Source organism: Chlorocebus sabaeus, chromosome 4 (genome assembly GCF_047675955.1).
Source record: "Chlorocebus sabaeus isolate Y175 chromosome 4, mChlSab1.0.hap1, whole genome shotgun sequence".
Taxonomy (NCBI): domain Eukaryota; kingdom Metazoa; phylum Chordata; class Mammalia; order Primates; family Cercopithecidae; genus Chlorocebus; species Chlorocebus sabaeus.
In genome coordinates this window covers 88017248-88031145 of record NC_132907.1, presented here as the reverse complement: position 1 = coordinate 88031145, position 13898 = coordinate 88017248, and the positions used below count along the sequence as shown (strand labels likewise).

At 51.4% G+C, this 13898-nt stretch overlaps 1 long non-coding RNA gene across 2 annotated transcripts; it reads right to left on the bottom strand.

The window, feature by feature from the left end:
- Positions 1-561: 561 nt before the first annotated feature.
- LOC119620797 (uncharacterized) lies at positions 562-12842 on the bottom strand. Of its 2 annotated transcripts, XR_005237348.2 has the most exons (4): positions 10990-12842; positions 3568-3647; positions 1929-2169; positions 562-1086 (listed from the first exon to the last, which is right to left on the bottom strand). It is a non-coding gene; the product is annotated as an uncharacterized lncRNA (long non-coding RNA). The 2 variants fall into 2 exon arrangements; XR_005237346.2 differs by having other exon boundaries at positions 562-2169.
- Positions 12843-13898: the final 1056 nt, after the last annotated feature.

Genomic DNA, 13898 nt, shown 5'->3' with positions numbered 1-13898 from the left:
CAGTATTGTCCCCCACCCATGAAGGGAGGCGTGGACATGATCCCAAGTGCCCTAAGTTAGACGATCCAGCCTCACCGGAGCAGCCACATGGACCTGCCCAGTCCTTTGACCTCAACACCACACACTTCCCACACCTGCTGCAGGAAGGCGAGGCAGGAAGCCATGCGCACAAACCTGAGTGTAACACAGGGGCGCTGCCATCTCGCCCGCTGAAAAGTTGATTTTCTAAACCAGAGGCAGCAGAATGGACCCGCTGGGGAATTCTTGTATGTTGCCTAGCATTTATATTAATATTTGGGGGTATCATTTAATTGATTAGTCATTACTGCATACAAGGTATAAGAGTTGAGAAGTAGAAAATATGTATGTCAAAATTTTAAGGAAAAAAAAACGTCAAGTAGAACTAGCCAGTCTGATATCACTAATCTGGTTCCTGCACACACTTGTCTTATAAAGTGCTAGGAAAATGGATATTTTTCTTTCATATTATGCAATTATGTATGGCATATTGCCTGTCTGTGTAGCTTGAAAATCATTACACTGGTCAAGCTGTCCCACTAGTAAAAGCAGACCACCACTTCATAGGTTAAAAAGACATCTACAAGCTATTTAATACTAAGCTGCATTCAATTAACCTTCATTTTTGCCTCAAAATAATCCCGACCATTTAATATATAACCCATCACTCCAAAAAGCAATGACTGTACTGTGAAAACATGATTCTTTAGGCATGAGATTTGGTTGTTCACAAATTATTTTCCTTTCATGGCTAGAACCCTAAAATAATATCAGCAACTGGTGGGAGGGAGGGCAGGAAGGGGAGGAGACAGACTCAGAGGACACGTCTGACAAAGAGGCAAAGGAAGCTCCGTGCTGCTGCTGCTGTCCTTGCTGCTGTTCTGCCCGGGCTTCGTTTTACAGGATCAATGTCAGGGTGTCACTGGGTCAACAGCAGAGAGGTCTCTCAGCAGGGACACCCAGGCCAGCGAACACACTGATGCACTGTGCTCCTCTGCTGGCCGGTGATCACTTCAGCTCCTCTGGGGGAAGACTTTCCGGCCTGAGCCATCGCGTTCCAGGGAGTTCCTGAGGACAAAGAGTATCATGGAGTCTCTGAGCACAGCCCCTCGCTCCTCTGCAGGACCTGAATTGTCACTCCACAGCAACCGAGCCGGCACACCCTCAGCACAGCTGCAGGACAGCTCTTCTCCACTCCTCCTATGGCGAGCAGGATGGCATCACCCACGGGGCCTGCCGTACCCATGAGTGGCACCTGGAGAGGGACAAGAGGAGACAAAGCAGTGCCTCCTCCAGGACAGGTGTCGAATGCAGTCAAGATCCCCCGATTGTCAGAGACCAAGGGGTCAAAAGGACCCATGCCCCCAGCACCTTCCCCAGCCTGTGAGCAAGCCGTGGTCCCACGCTTTCCTCCACAGCCATGGAAATGGTACTCTGGGCAGGGAGGGGTTTCTTTAGCCACAGACACCTGGCTCCCCCTTCATCTCGAGGGCAGTATTTCTCTGGTGGGTTGGAAGCGCTCATTACTCACATTGGGAATGGCACTTCTGGGCTGCCCAGCGTGGGGGACGTTGGGAGGGACTGCATTCCTCTCAGTAAAGCGGCAGAGAACACACAAGCTTATGGCAAGTGTTGGACCAAATACCAATGAAAACACCAGACAGGGGAGCTTACAAACACATGTCCAAAGAGTTTCCCTTGCACTCATGGATGGAATTCACCTACTTCCTCTCAACACTGGACTCAGGCAATGCTGGAGAGTCATCCAATTTCATGCAATTCAATGAATACAGTGAGGCCAAGGGGAAAAAGCCCTGTCCTTCCCCTGAGAAGGCTCGCAGACCTCCAGGCAAGCAAAGTGCAATGATGGGCTGCACCGTGCGGCACAGTGGAGCGCAGAGGAAACTCACGGTGCTCCGGCATCAGCAGGGCTGGTAGGGCAGGTGCTCACTGTGAGCCAGGAAGGTGAGCTCATCACCAGGCACAGCAGACACAGGCAGGAGGTGAAGGAGGGTCGATGGGGAGACAAGCCATGAGCCGCACTCCCTGGAGAGCCAAGGGGCTGGCAGGCAGAGGAGGAGGGTGACGGGAGGGTGTGGCTGAAGTCAAGCAGGAGAGCAGCTTTGGGGAATGGAGACCAGGATGGGCTTCCTGGAAGAGAAGTAAGGGAAGTGAGGGAGCCAGTCTGGTGCCCACCAGATCAGAGTTCACTGGGCCGGAGGGAGCTGGGAATAAAGACACAGGAGCCAGCAGTCCCTCTTCCTCCTCCTCCTGCCCTCCCACTGCCACCCACACAAAATCAGCCCTGGGACACTCAGGAAAAGGAGAGTCCTCAAAACAAAGAAAGATACAGAGAAAAGGTAGCAGGAGGTCCCACACGTGTATCTAAATATCAGGGGCAATCCACACGTATCCCCCATCCTGACCTCACATTTACAAATTTAATTCCGCATAGATTGTAAGTCTCACCGTGAAAGGTGAAATACTAAAACTTTAAGAAAATATGGGAGAAGAAATAAAAGCACTAAAACCACAAAAGGAAAAAAAAAGATACATTGAACCACATTAAAACAAGAACTATTATTTACCAAAAGGCACCACTGAGAGGGAAAAGTCAGCCCACAGGGAAGGCATTCACAAGACATGCATTTGGCAAAGGACTTGTGCAAATCAATAAGAAAAATCCAATACATCCAGTCAACTTAAAGAAATGGGAAAATGACTTGGACAGATACTACGCAGAAGAGGACAGCCATGTGGCCAGTAAACAGATGAAAACATGGTTGACATCTCCCACAGGGCAATGCCACACCCTGCACATGTGAGAACCACTGACGTGACAAAGGCAGCACCCAGAGTGGAAGGGAGTGCAACACAAGCTCTCATCTCTATTGAGGAAGTGTTCACTCATCCATTCCAGAACAGGGTTTGCAGCATCTACTGACGCTGAGAACACATCTCCCTATGGCCCAGCAACCCTGCTCCTAGACATGCACACGACAGCAACCAGTACGTGTGTGCACCCAAAGACATAAATCCACACATCATCACAACAGCGAGATTCATAGTTGCCAAAAACTAGAAACAACCCAGCACCCGCCTATAATAGAATGGATTCCTAATTGTGGTGTGTTCACACAGTCAAAGCTATACCGTAACAATGAAGATGAACAAGCTTCAACTAGACACAACAAAAGGGGTTCATCTCACATATAATGGTGAGCAAAAAAAGCAGACACACAAGCGCACACAGTGTGGCTCAGTGTATGTGTGATTCAAAACCGTGTTGTTCAGAGGCGGGAGGTGGGTCCCGTCGGAATGGGGGTTAAGGACAGGTAGGAGGCACAAGGGGCTTGCAGGATGTGGGAGGGCTGTTCCTTCCTCTATCCTGTTTGCCTGGATGTGTTTCATTTGTGACAATTCATTGAGCGACGTATTTAGAATCTTCATTTCCCTTCTACCTGTTTGTAGTGGGCTGAATGGGGGCCCCATAAAACATAGGTCTGCAACCTAGTTCCCAGAATCTCTTACGATGAGAGTCAACCCTACCTGATGTGCCAGAAGATGTGATTATGGTGAGGGTCTTGAAAGGAGGAACTTATCCCGGATTATCCACGTGGGCTGGAAACCTAAAATGAGAGCATCCTTGTAAGAGAGAAAAGGCCACACGGCGACACGGAGAAGACCGTGTGAAGATACAGGAAAAGCTTCAAGGGACGTGGCACAAGCCAAGGAGCCCCTGGAGCACCCAGAGCTGGCAGAGGCAGGAAAGATCCTTCCCTGGGGCCTTCAGAGTAAGCACAGCCCCACTGAATTCAGACTTCTGGTTTCCAGAACTATCAGGGTAAATTTTTAAGGCTGGGCCCAGGTGGCTCATGCCTGTAATCCCAGCACTCTGGGAGGCTAAGGCGGGCAGATCACTTGGCTCAGGAGTTTGAGAGAATAAATTTCTGTTGTTTTAAGTGACCATGTCTGTGTTCATTTGTAAAAGCAGCGGCAGGAAACAGATCCACCCTTCTACTTCAATGCAATGAGGAAATTAAACAGTAAAATCGAATTCTGCCTGGGCCCTCTCTAGGCCCAGTAAGTCAGAACAGGCTGGGGAGGGCCTGAGCGTCAGGCAGCTCCCATTCCCGGGTGGTGCCAAGGGTTCCCCAGGCTCAAGAGGCTTCACCAGGAAGGGAGACTCCCTGCCGCCTCAGGCCCCTGAAAAGGCCCTCAGAGATGTGGGGTCAGGGGCAGCAAAGTTTCGGGGACCACTTGGCCGGGTTTCCAGGCCTCACTGAGACCCTTCTGAGGTTTGCAGTCATGAATCGTAAGTGAGCCTCAGCCAGCTGTGTAACTGTCTCCTGCGATGTTCAGACACTCAGGGTAGATGAATGGGTTTAATCAGAGCTGGGACGTTTCCAAGTGAATTCTAAAAGACAGGGAAGAGGGCAAGGGAACTGAGGATGCTCAAATGAAGGAATGACATGAAGAGCCACAGAATCTTAGCTGGGTAAGAAAGGAACTAAGGATGGAGGGAACGCTAGGGAGCAAAAATGTAGTAAGAAGAATGAATGGGAAGCCTCCATGGGGGCTGGAAAGCACCGCAGTGGGGGTTCACCCAGGAGGCGGGGCAGGGGGAGGCAGTCAGAGAGGGAGGCAGAGGCTGGGGGAAGACAGGCTGAGGTTCAGTCTCGGGAGAAGGAGGCAGAGGCTGGAGGGAGACAGGCTGAGGTCTAGATATGAGAGAAGGAGGCAGAGGCTGGAGGGAGAAAGGCTGAGGTTCAGTCTCGGGAGAAGGAGGCAGAGGCTGGGGGGAGCCAGGCTGAGGTTCAGCCTCAGGAGAAGGAGGCAGAGGCTGGGGGGAGACAGGCTGAGGTCTGGACGTGGGAGAACGAGGCAGAGGCTGGGGGGAGAAAGGCTGAGGTTCAGCCTTGGGAGACGGAGGCAGAGGCTGGAGGGAGACAGGCTGGGGGTCCAGCCACAGGAGAAGGAGGCAGAGGCTGGGGGGAGACAGGCTGAGGTTCAGCCTTGGGAGACGGAGGCAGAGGCTGGGGGGAGACAGGCTGAGGTCTGGACGGGGGAGAACGAGGCAGAGGCTGGGGGGAGAAAGGCTGAGGTTCAGTCTCAGGAGAAGGAGGCAGAGGCTGGGGGGAGCCAGGCTGAGGTTCAGCCTCAGGAGAAGGAGGCAGAGGCTGGGAGGAGACAGGCTGAGGTCTGGACGTGGGAGAACGAGGCAGAGGCTGGGGGGAGAAAGGCTGAGGTTCAGCCTTGGGAGACGGAGGCAGAGGCTGGAGGGAGACAGGCTGGGGGTCCAGCCACAGGAGAAGGAGGCCACAGCGTGGTTAGAGCTGCGAGGAAAAGGTGGTTAGGGCTGTGAGGAAAAGGCGGTTAGGGCTGTGAGGAAAAGGCGGTTAGGGCTGTGAGGAAAAGGTGGTTAGGGCTGCGAGGAAAAGGTGGTTAGGGCTGTGAGGAAAAGGTGGTTAGGGCTGCGAGGAAAAGGTGGTTAGGGCTGTGAGGAAAAGGTGGTTAGGGCTGTGAGGAAAAGGTGGTTAGGGCTGTGAGGAAAAGGTGGTTAGGGCTGTGAGGAAAAGGTGGTTAGGGCTGTGAGGAAAAGGTGGTTAGGGCTGTGAGGAAAAGGTGGTTAGGGCTGTGAGGAAAAGGTGGTTAGGGCTGTGAGGAGGTCCCACAACAGAGACCAGGCATTTGGCAGATTATCCTCAAAGAGACCAATGACTTAAAAACGGTGCCAGGTCGGAACATAAAAGGAACACCATGACCAGGGCCCAGAACCTCAGGGAATGAGGGAGTGGTCCTGTAGGTCAGGGATAAGAGCGACGGGACATGGGCTTAGACGGGCTGTGTGTCTGGCAGAGGGTGAAGGAGAGCGTGTGGACAAGGCTGCAGGGAGCGGAGCAGGGAGGGCCATGCCTCAGTGGCGAGAGAGGGAGCAGCCTCCCTGTGAGAACTCAGAGGATGGCCGACTTGTGTGAAGGGGACACTCAGAGAAGAGGTGAGGATGCAGTAATGCTTTCTGCACCCAGGTCTGCAGAGCTCACTGAAAAGTAATACATCACCACTCTTTAGCCATGGGAATTCTACTATCTGGGTGTATTTGTGAAATAGCCAAAGAAAGGCAGCTTTCCAATCCTTCATCCCTGAAAGTTCACAGCATCAGTCTATGTGATGTTACTGCATCCTTCAAAGCAGGTCCTCCCACAGTTCACCCTTCTAAATGCAGAAACTGGCCAAGTGGACCTAGTAGTCTGTGTCGTTCCGTAGGACATTCCCAGGGTCCCTATTGTGTGACACCTACTAGGGAGGCACGCGAGGCACCAAGTTGCTCCATGGGAGACCCCTCTCCCCTGGTGGTTCTCTGCTGGTGCTGAGCCACTGTGTGCAGCCATGACGCCCAGGCAGGCCCTCACCCCAGGTGTCTCTGGGGTCTCCTGGATGCTGCTGCTGCTTGCTGGGCTGCTCATTGAACAGGTTGCCCTTGGTGCCTACATGCCCCACCCTCAGCACCAGCCCCTGTGAGGGCAGGGACCCCGCTGCCCTGGACCAAAAGCTCTCCCTTCTTTCTTGTCTGCCCCATGGCCATCCTGGAAGGCATCACCAACAGAAAGCCATTCCAGAAAGGGTTCTCTCTGCCCAAATGGATGTGGCTGCCCTGTGTGAGCTCCAGGCTACCATCTGATGACATCTCATCTTCTTCCTGAAACCAAGATACCCCTGGCCAGTGGAAAGTGAATGGCCTTGGAGTTGAAAGAGACTATTTCAGACAGACCTGTTGTGGTCCTTTCCTGTTGCTGTTGTAACAAGTCATCACAATCTTAGCAGCTTAGAACAACACTAGTTGTTTATCATCTTGGGATTCTGTAGGTTAGGAGTTCCAAAGCAGGTCTTCCTGGGCTAGACTCAAGGTGTCGGCAGGGCTGGTTCCTCCTGGAGGCACGGGGTTGGCAGGGGTGGGGGGACTTCTGCTCCCTGGCCTTTCCAGCTTCTAGAGGCCGCCCACATTCTTTGGTCCTCTTAAGCCAACAGCCTTGTGTCTCTCTGACCACGCTTCTGTGCTCAGGCTCCCCATGACTCTCCTCTTCCACCTTCCTCTTCCACTTCTAAGGACCCCTGTGATTACACGGGAGTACCCAAATAATCCAGGGGAATCTCCCTATTTTAAAGCCATTTGGCATTTGTTTTCCTCTGCTAATGGCTGCACAAAGGAAAAGTCTTTTCTTTTCAGTTTGTTCACGGACGCTGCTGCTATGGCCCCGTAGGAAAGCAGGGGTCTCACCAGGCGGGTTGGAGGGAACCAGTCTCTGGTTTCCTGAGCTCCCTGCAGCCATGGCTCCAAGCTCCGCACTGCACAGGTGATCCCACCCCTCCTGGGCCCCAGTTAGCAGAAGCTGTCACAACCATTGAGGAGAATTAGGAGAGACACAGCAAGCATGCCTATGTATGTGGCATACATAAAAAGGTCTAGAAGGACCCTCAACAAACAGCCTTAGTGGTCGATCTCTGCAGAGGGGGCCACAGAACTGAGAGCTCAGCAACATGACGTTGAACCAAAGCAGACACTTCCCTGTGCCATTTCTGGGAGGGCTGACTGGTGCCACTTTTTTGGGTGGCAGTTTGGTAATAATTAGCAACATTTAAGTACACATAATTCCATCTTAAGAAATTAATCCCAAGGGACTCCGCAGATGCCAGTCGAGGACAATGAACAATGGCGTACCCCACGGCACTGCTGGCATCATAGAGTCTAGGCACATGCGACTCCTCCATGCCATGGGCGCCACTGACGGACCTGCCAGCCCTGCCCCTGCTGACAAAGATTTGCAAAGGTATCTTAAGCGAAAAAAAGGAAAACCCTGAAGGGTGTGTATAAGGCGATCCTGTATGTATTTTTCTGAGCACAAACCTGAATATACGCGTAGAGGGCATCTGGTTTGCCTGGGAAGATGTGCGTGGTTAAAAACACTGAGGCTGGGTCTGGAACGCTCTGCACCATTCACATTTTTCACCAGGAAAAACAAGTGTGCGAAACAGCAGTGTTACGTACACTATCTGCTTCTGCTTGCTGCACAAAAATAACATTTGTACAAACAAAAGACTATTTAAGCTTAACAAGAGCAGCAATAAAAAACAGGTCCAAATCGATCCTGTGTATGCCCAGTTTCTGTATGGGAGGGCTCTGTGCTGAGTAAGCTCTCTAGTTGCACACTGTGCACAGTTAATAAATGGTTATTAATAATAGCAATGATAATGGCCTCCACGTGCTACTGAAATGCAATTAGTTTCACAGTGGGGCATGATACACATCTGAGGACGAACATTCAATTTTCATTCACATCCCAAACTTTTAAGCGGTCAGACCAACAGTTTGCATAAAAGGCATCCTGTGTGTTGCATTTTGTCTTAATTTCATAACTCGACCACACCCCAGGCCCCAGCTGCTGCTTTTGATTAAATCAATGGACGACTGTGTTAACATCCCTTTGGGACTCTGACACTCTAGGCTGCATGTGGCCGCAAATTAATAAACGCTGGGGCACAAAGAGATTGCCCAGAGGGCACCTTAAAATGTGTGCCTCTTCCCCTAACATACCTCGGGAAAAAAAGAAGAGTCCCTGGAGGGTTGATGGGGTGGACACGCCGAGTGAGCACGGGAGGGTAGGCAGGGAGGGGACCACCTCTTCCTCACGAGCAGCCCCTCCGCAGGCAGGTGGCTGAGAAAGGCACAGGAAAAGGGCTCAGGGCATTTTCAAGAGGAAGCTGGGCAGGAAGGAGAGGGGAGAGAGCTGGAAGGAGGAGGCAGGATGCGGCAGGCCCTAGGGCCGTCTTTGTATCCAGCCACCTCCCCCAGCCTTGAGAAGAGGAACAGGAAGTTAGGAACAGATGATGGCCGATGAAAAGGTGAAAATAAACCAGGTGTGATGCATTAAAGAGGGTGACACCTGCGAGTCCTACAGCCACTGCAGACAGAGGCGGCCCTGCCTCCCCCCCCCCGCATCCACCCGCGGCTACAGGTGGCACCCGACAAGGGCTGTGCTTCCCAGGACTCCAGCTGGAGACTCGGGAATCCTCCCACCTGGAGAATCGGAAAGACTCCTGCTTGCTTTTCCAGTTCCATTGTGTACCTTGGTCCTGCCAGCATCTATGCCCTGACTTAAGGCTACTCGAGGCAGGGGCAAAGGTGAGACCAGCCAGGGAGGCGGCAGCTGTGGATGTGGGCAGGGCCATGGACAAAGCCGCTCATCTACAGCTTCCGGACGAAACCTCTGGTGAGCACTGTCACCATCCATGCCACCCTCAGCACTCCCAGAGGGAGCCTGCAGATGGCCCTGCGTGAATGGCTGCTTCTTATTCCAAACTCTGTCTAGACAGTGAGGTGCAATGCTGGGCCTTGCGCTCATCAGATGAACTAAACTTGAAAACTCACAATGACGCATCTAGGGTTTAAATTTACTTACATGAAATTCAATTTTTAGCCTTAAGTCACTCCTACAAAGTAAGTTTCTACAGGAAAGGGCCAACATGAGTACCCAGTGAATGGAAATCCAGGCCGTCCTTCATCCTGAAGGTGCCAGGGCAGGCCCCACCGGCTGCCTGAGAGCTCCTACTCCCTGTCCGTCCCCTCTGCCCCTGCCTGTCTCTGTTCTCTGCCCCACTTGCCTGCCTCTGTTCTAAGGACTGTAAGAGCTAAACCTAAGATCATTCGACTCCCTTGTAATCAGGGGGGCCATATGACAGTGTTCTTGTCCATGAGATGTGAGCAGAAGTTCCTGAGAAAGACAGCCCTTCCAGAATAAAATGGCAAAGCTTCCACAGGAGAAATCTTTTTGCCTGTCAACCTTTGCCCTCCCTCTTCTATGTTATTCCTGCCTGGAATGCAAACATGATGCCTGGAGGTGCAGCAGCCATCTTGTAACGTGAGGACAGAGCCCATACTGAGGATGGCAGAGCAGACTGGTGAGCTTAGGTCCTGGTTGATGTCTGTGAGGAGCTACTGCTGTCTGGGCAGACAGCTTCGTATTGTTGTTGCAAGAGAAAAATTAATTTCTATCTTTGCATCTCACTCTTACCTGAGCCTTTCCTAATTTGCAGCAAACCTACATGAAACAGTAAAGGACAAACATAATTAAAATAAAATACAACACATATGTATAAATATGTGTATAAATAAGTGTATAAATACACATTTATAATTATTTTCAGTGCATACTTAAATTGAGATAAGATATGTAAAACTATTTTTTAAATTTTAAGGTATGATGGATGTTATTATCCTGCATAAGATTGCTCACTCCTAAAAAAAACCTGGAAAACTTCAACGATAGTGGAAAAACAGAGATGCTTTTTAATCCATCATGAAAAATCCTAGCACAAGCCCAAGTGGAAATACGATTCCCCAACAGAAATGCAAAGGCAGAAAAGCCCCCTGAAAGAGTGATCCTAGCAGTCTGCCTTCCTCCTGCCTGACTGCCTGAATTGTTGGTAAGTAAATGGCTTTGTAGAATGTAACATGGTTACTAACCCCAAGAAGCCAACTGCAGAAGGAGAGGCAAGCAAACCCAGTGCTGCAGAACAGGGCAGGGCCAAGAAGGAAAACAAAGGGACATGTGAGTGCCTGAGCACCAGAGGAGCCCCAGCCACAACTGGTACTCAAGGGACAGCCCCACCTCTCTGCTGCTTTGCTGATTTCTGATTCTGAGCAAAGGATGCTATAAATAAAGCTAGAAATAAATATTCCACCAGTGTCTCCCTTGTTTTCCCAGCCTGTGCTCCAAATTTCCTCTTCATGCTCAGCTGCAGGATGAAGCCAACCTCCTTCCTGCTCTCATGATCATAATGGCTGTGAAGACCGCAGCTACAGGGATCTTGTGACCTCAGTTGGTCCATACCCACATCGAGGTGATGGCTAATCTGTCTCCTTTCTCTATATGTCTGAAAGAAAATAATGAACTGACCTGAGCATGAGCTCACCTAAGCATGTTGCTCTGTGCCTGGGAGACTTCTCAACGTCACCATCCTCATCCCCATCTTCATGGAACCAGGGCTAAAGGTCCGGCAGACATGTTGGAAGATGCAATGTGCAAAAAAAAAAAAAAAAAAGAAAGAAAGAAAGAAAAAAAAAATCAGACAGTTGCTCTGGGAACCAAGACTAGCAATCAAACTCAGTAAAACAAAGACAGGAATAACCAAAGTGACCCTTTATTGACTGATTGCTATTGATTGGCTGATCAATTACTTACCATGTCCCCGGCACCACAGAGAGTAAACGTGTAAGCACATGCCTTCCTTCTATCAACACTGGGAGGTTGTTCTCCCCACTCTAGAAGTGCCCCCTGCTGAGAGAAGCCACCAGGCCATACAGCAAGAAGGGGCCAAACTGGGCCCGAAACTGATGCCTGCCTTGTTCTCCCTGCCCGGCCGGGACCACCGGCTGTAGTACAGGGTCTCCATTGTCAGGCATCGATTTGAGCTGCAGACAGGTCAGGCCTCAGGAACCCAGCCAAACCAGGTACGGCCTACGTCAGGAACCCCCAAATCAGGGTGGGAAGTGAAAGAGGGGCTGGTGATTCAGTGTGCAGCACAGCCCATCACTGAGAGGTCCACTATCTGGCCATGGGCTGAGCAAGGGGCTCCTGGGGCTGGGAGCTTGCTGGGAGCCACCTCCCAGGTCATTTGCCTGGGCTGCCAGGGCCGGGCTGTGTCTGAGCTGAAGACTTGAGTAAGCACTTGCTTACCACAATGGTGCCCAAATTCCCCAAGGCTGCAGCTCTCTACAGCGTGTGCCTTTTTACCATCCCCCGCCTCATCCATCCTTGGGTGCTTATATCATTTTCCTCGGGATGTTGTAACAAATCTTCACAAGCTGAGTGACTAAAAAGAACAGAAATGTGGTCTCTCGCGGTTCTGGAGGGGAAAAGTCTGAAACTAAGGTGTCAGCAGAGCTGTGCTCTCTCAGAAGGCTCCAGGGCAGGGTCCTTCTGGATTCTTGCAGCTTCCGGTGACCCTTCCAGCTCCTTGGGGTGCCTTGGCTTGCAGGTGCATCAGTTTGATCGGCCACTGTCCTCACCTGGCATGCTCTCCTGTGTGTCTCTATTTTCTCTTATAAGAACACAAGTCATTAGACTTAGGGTTTACCCTAATCCAGTATGACCTCGTTTTAACTTAACTGGCTACATCAGCAAAAACTTGAGTTCCAAATGAAGTCACATTCTGAGGTTTCAGGTGGACACGATTTGGGGGGAAGCACCATTCGACCCAGTTCAGGCTCCCATCTGCAAACTTTCCCAATTGCCCTGCCTTATCCCTAAGTCCCTAAAAGACTGGATGACTACACACACGTGCACACACACACACACAGATGCTTGCACATGGAGCTCATAAGTACATACATATGGATACACACATACATGTGTATATGCATTGTTATATTGAAATGAATTAGCTCTATTACTTAGAGGCCGCCTTCTAAACAGAACTGGGAATCTGGGACTGGAGGAGGAAACAAAACAGGGTTCCATGAGGTCCCTGCTCCTAATGCAGCTCTTTGGCAGCTGGGAGAAATGGCATCTTCCACGCAGGGGTTACTGGTCACCTTGGCACCTGTGTTCCCACTCACACTCTGCCTGAACGACCATTCCAATACATTCCACTGCTCACCCCAACCGGCAATGAGTACAGCCCCAGTGATTTCAGGCTGTGACGTGCTCAGAGCTCCTGCAAGCTGAAGGTGAGACCAGCACACACAGCACAGCCCACCTAGTATCTATCACCCAGCACGAGGCGAGTCACCTACCCCATCTCCCTCAGTCCCCCCTCCCCTCCACCTCTAGCACATTCTGTCTGATGGAATGACCAAAGGCAGTCAGAGCAGCAGAACTGCACCCCCCCCCCCCCCCAAGCAAAATGCAGGCTGCAGCTGGCCGACCCTGGAGACGTCCCTTCCCAGTTCAGGAGCCTGGCTCCCTCTGTGAGTGGGGTGGGTCTGGGGATAAACGAGGTACCATCCCTCAAACCTGTGCACAGTGCCCGATCCAGAGACAGTGATCAACACCCCTTCCTGTGGAACAGCGCCAGGGTCTCTCCACAGAGTTGGAGATGCTGATCTTGGGCTCCCGAGGACAATGGCAGCTGGCACTGCCTCTGCAGTGGCACCATCGAAGCTGCTTCATCTGCCTCCAGAGCCAAGCCCTGTGATGAGGCCAAGCCTCAGACGGCAGGATCATCAGGGCAACCACAAGGACACTGCCTAGCAGGCCTGGGCATTGACAGGGCTCCAGAGAGTGCTGGAGGAGCTAGGTCCCCAGCTGTGTCCACCCAGGTAAGAGAACACCCTCAGACGGGTCAGCTCAGGGACCTCAACCCACATAGACTTCATGACTATTTTGCAGGAATCTTTTATTAAGTCTCAGCTTCAGCATTTGAGTATACATGGTGTGTGCAAGCCTTCTGGTATCAAAGTGGATGGAGCGCAGGGCTGTAAGTCACAGGATCCTGCTGGACACCCGGCCCCCCCGACCAGCCACACGGCCAGTCAGCCAGCCCTGAAAGGCTGGATTTATGTTGATACTAAAAAGTTGCTATCGAGTTTATTCAAAATTATCATGTTCTGCCTGCAAAACACCTGGATTAGCAATCGGCTTGGTGACGGAACCACTGGGCCATTCGGTCTGCTTGTAAGCAGGATATTCATACTTCAGAGGGCTCTAGTCTCCAAAAAACCCACGAGAATGATGCCACCTGCATCTGTGCCAACACGGCAGTGTGGTGACGCTTCAGGTCTGTGTACAATAAATCACTGCAGCCAGACAGTCCTCAAATTAGAACTGGCCTCCTCTATATTTCCAATGCGTTTAAAATTACACGGGCACGTGCACCCCATC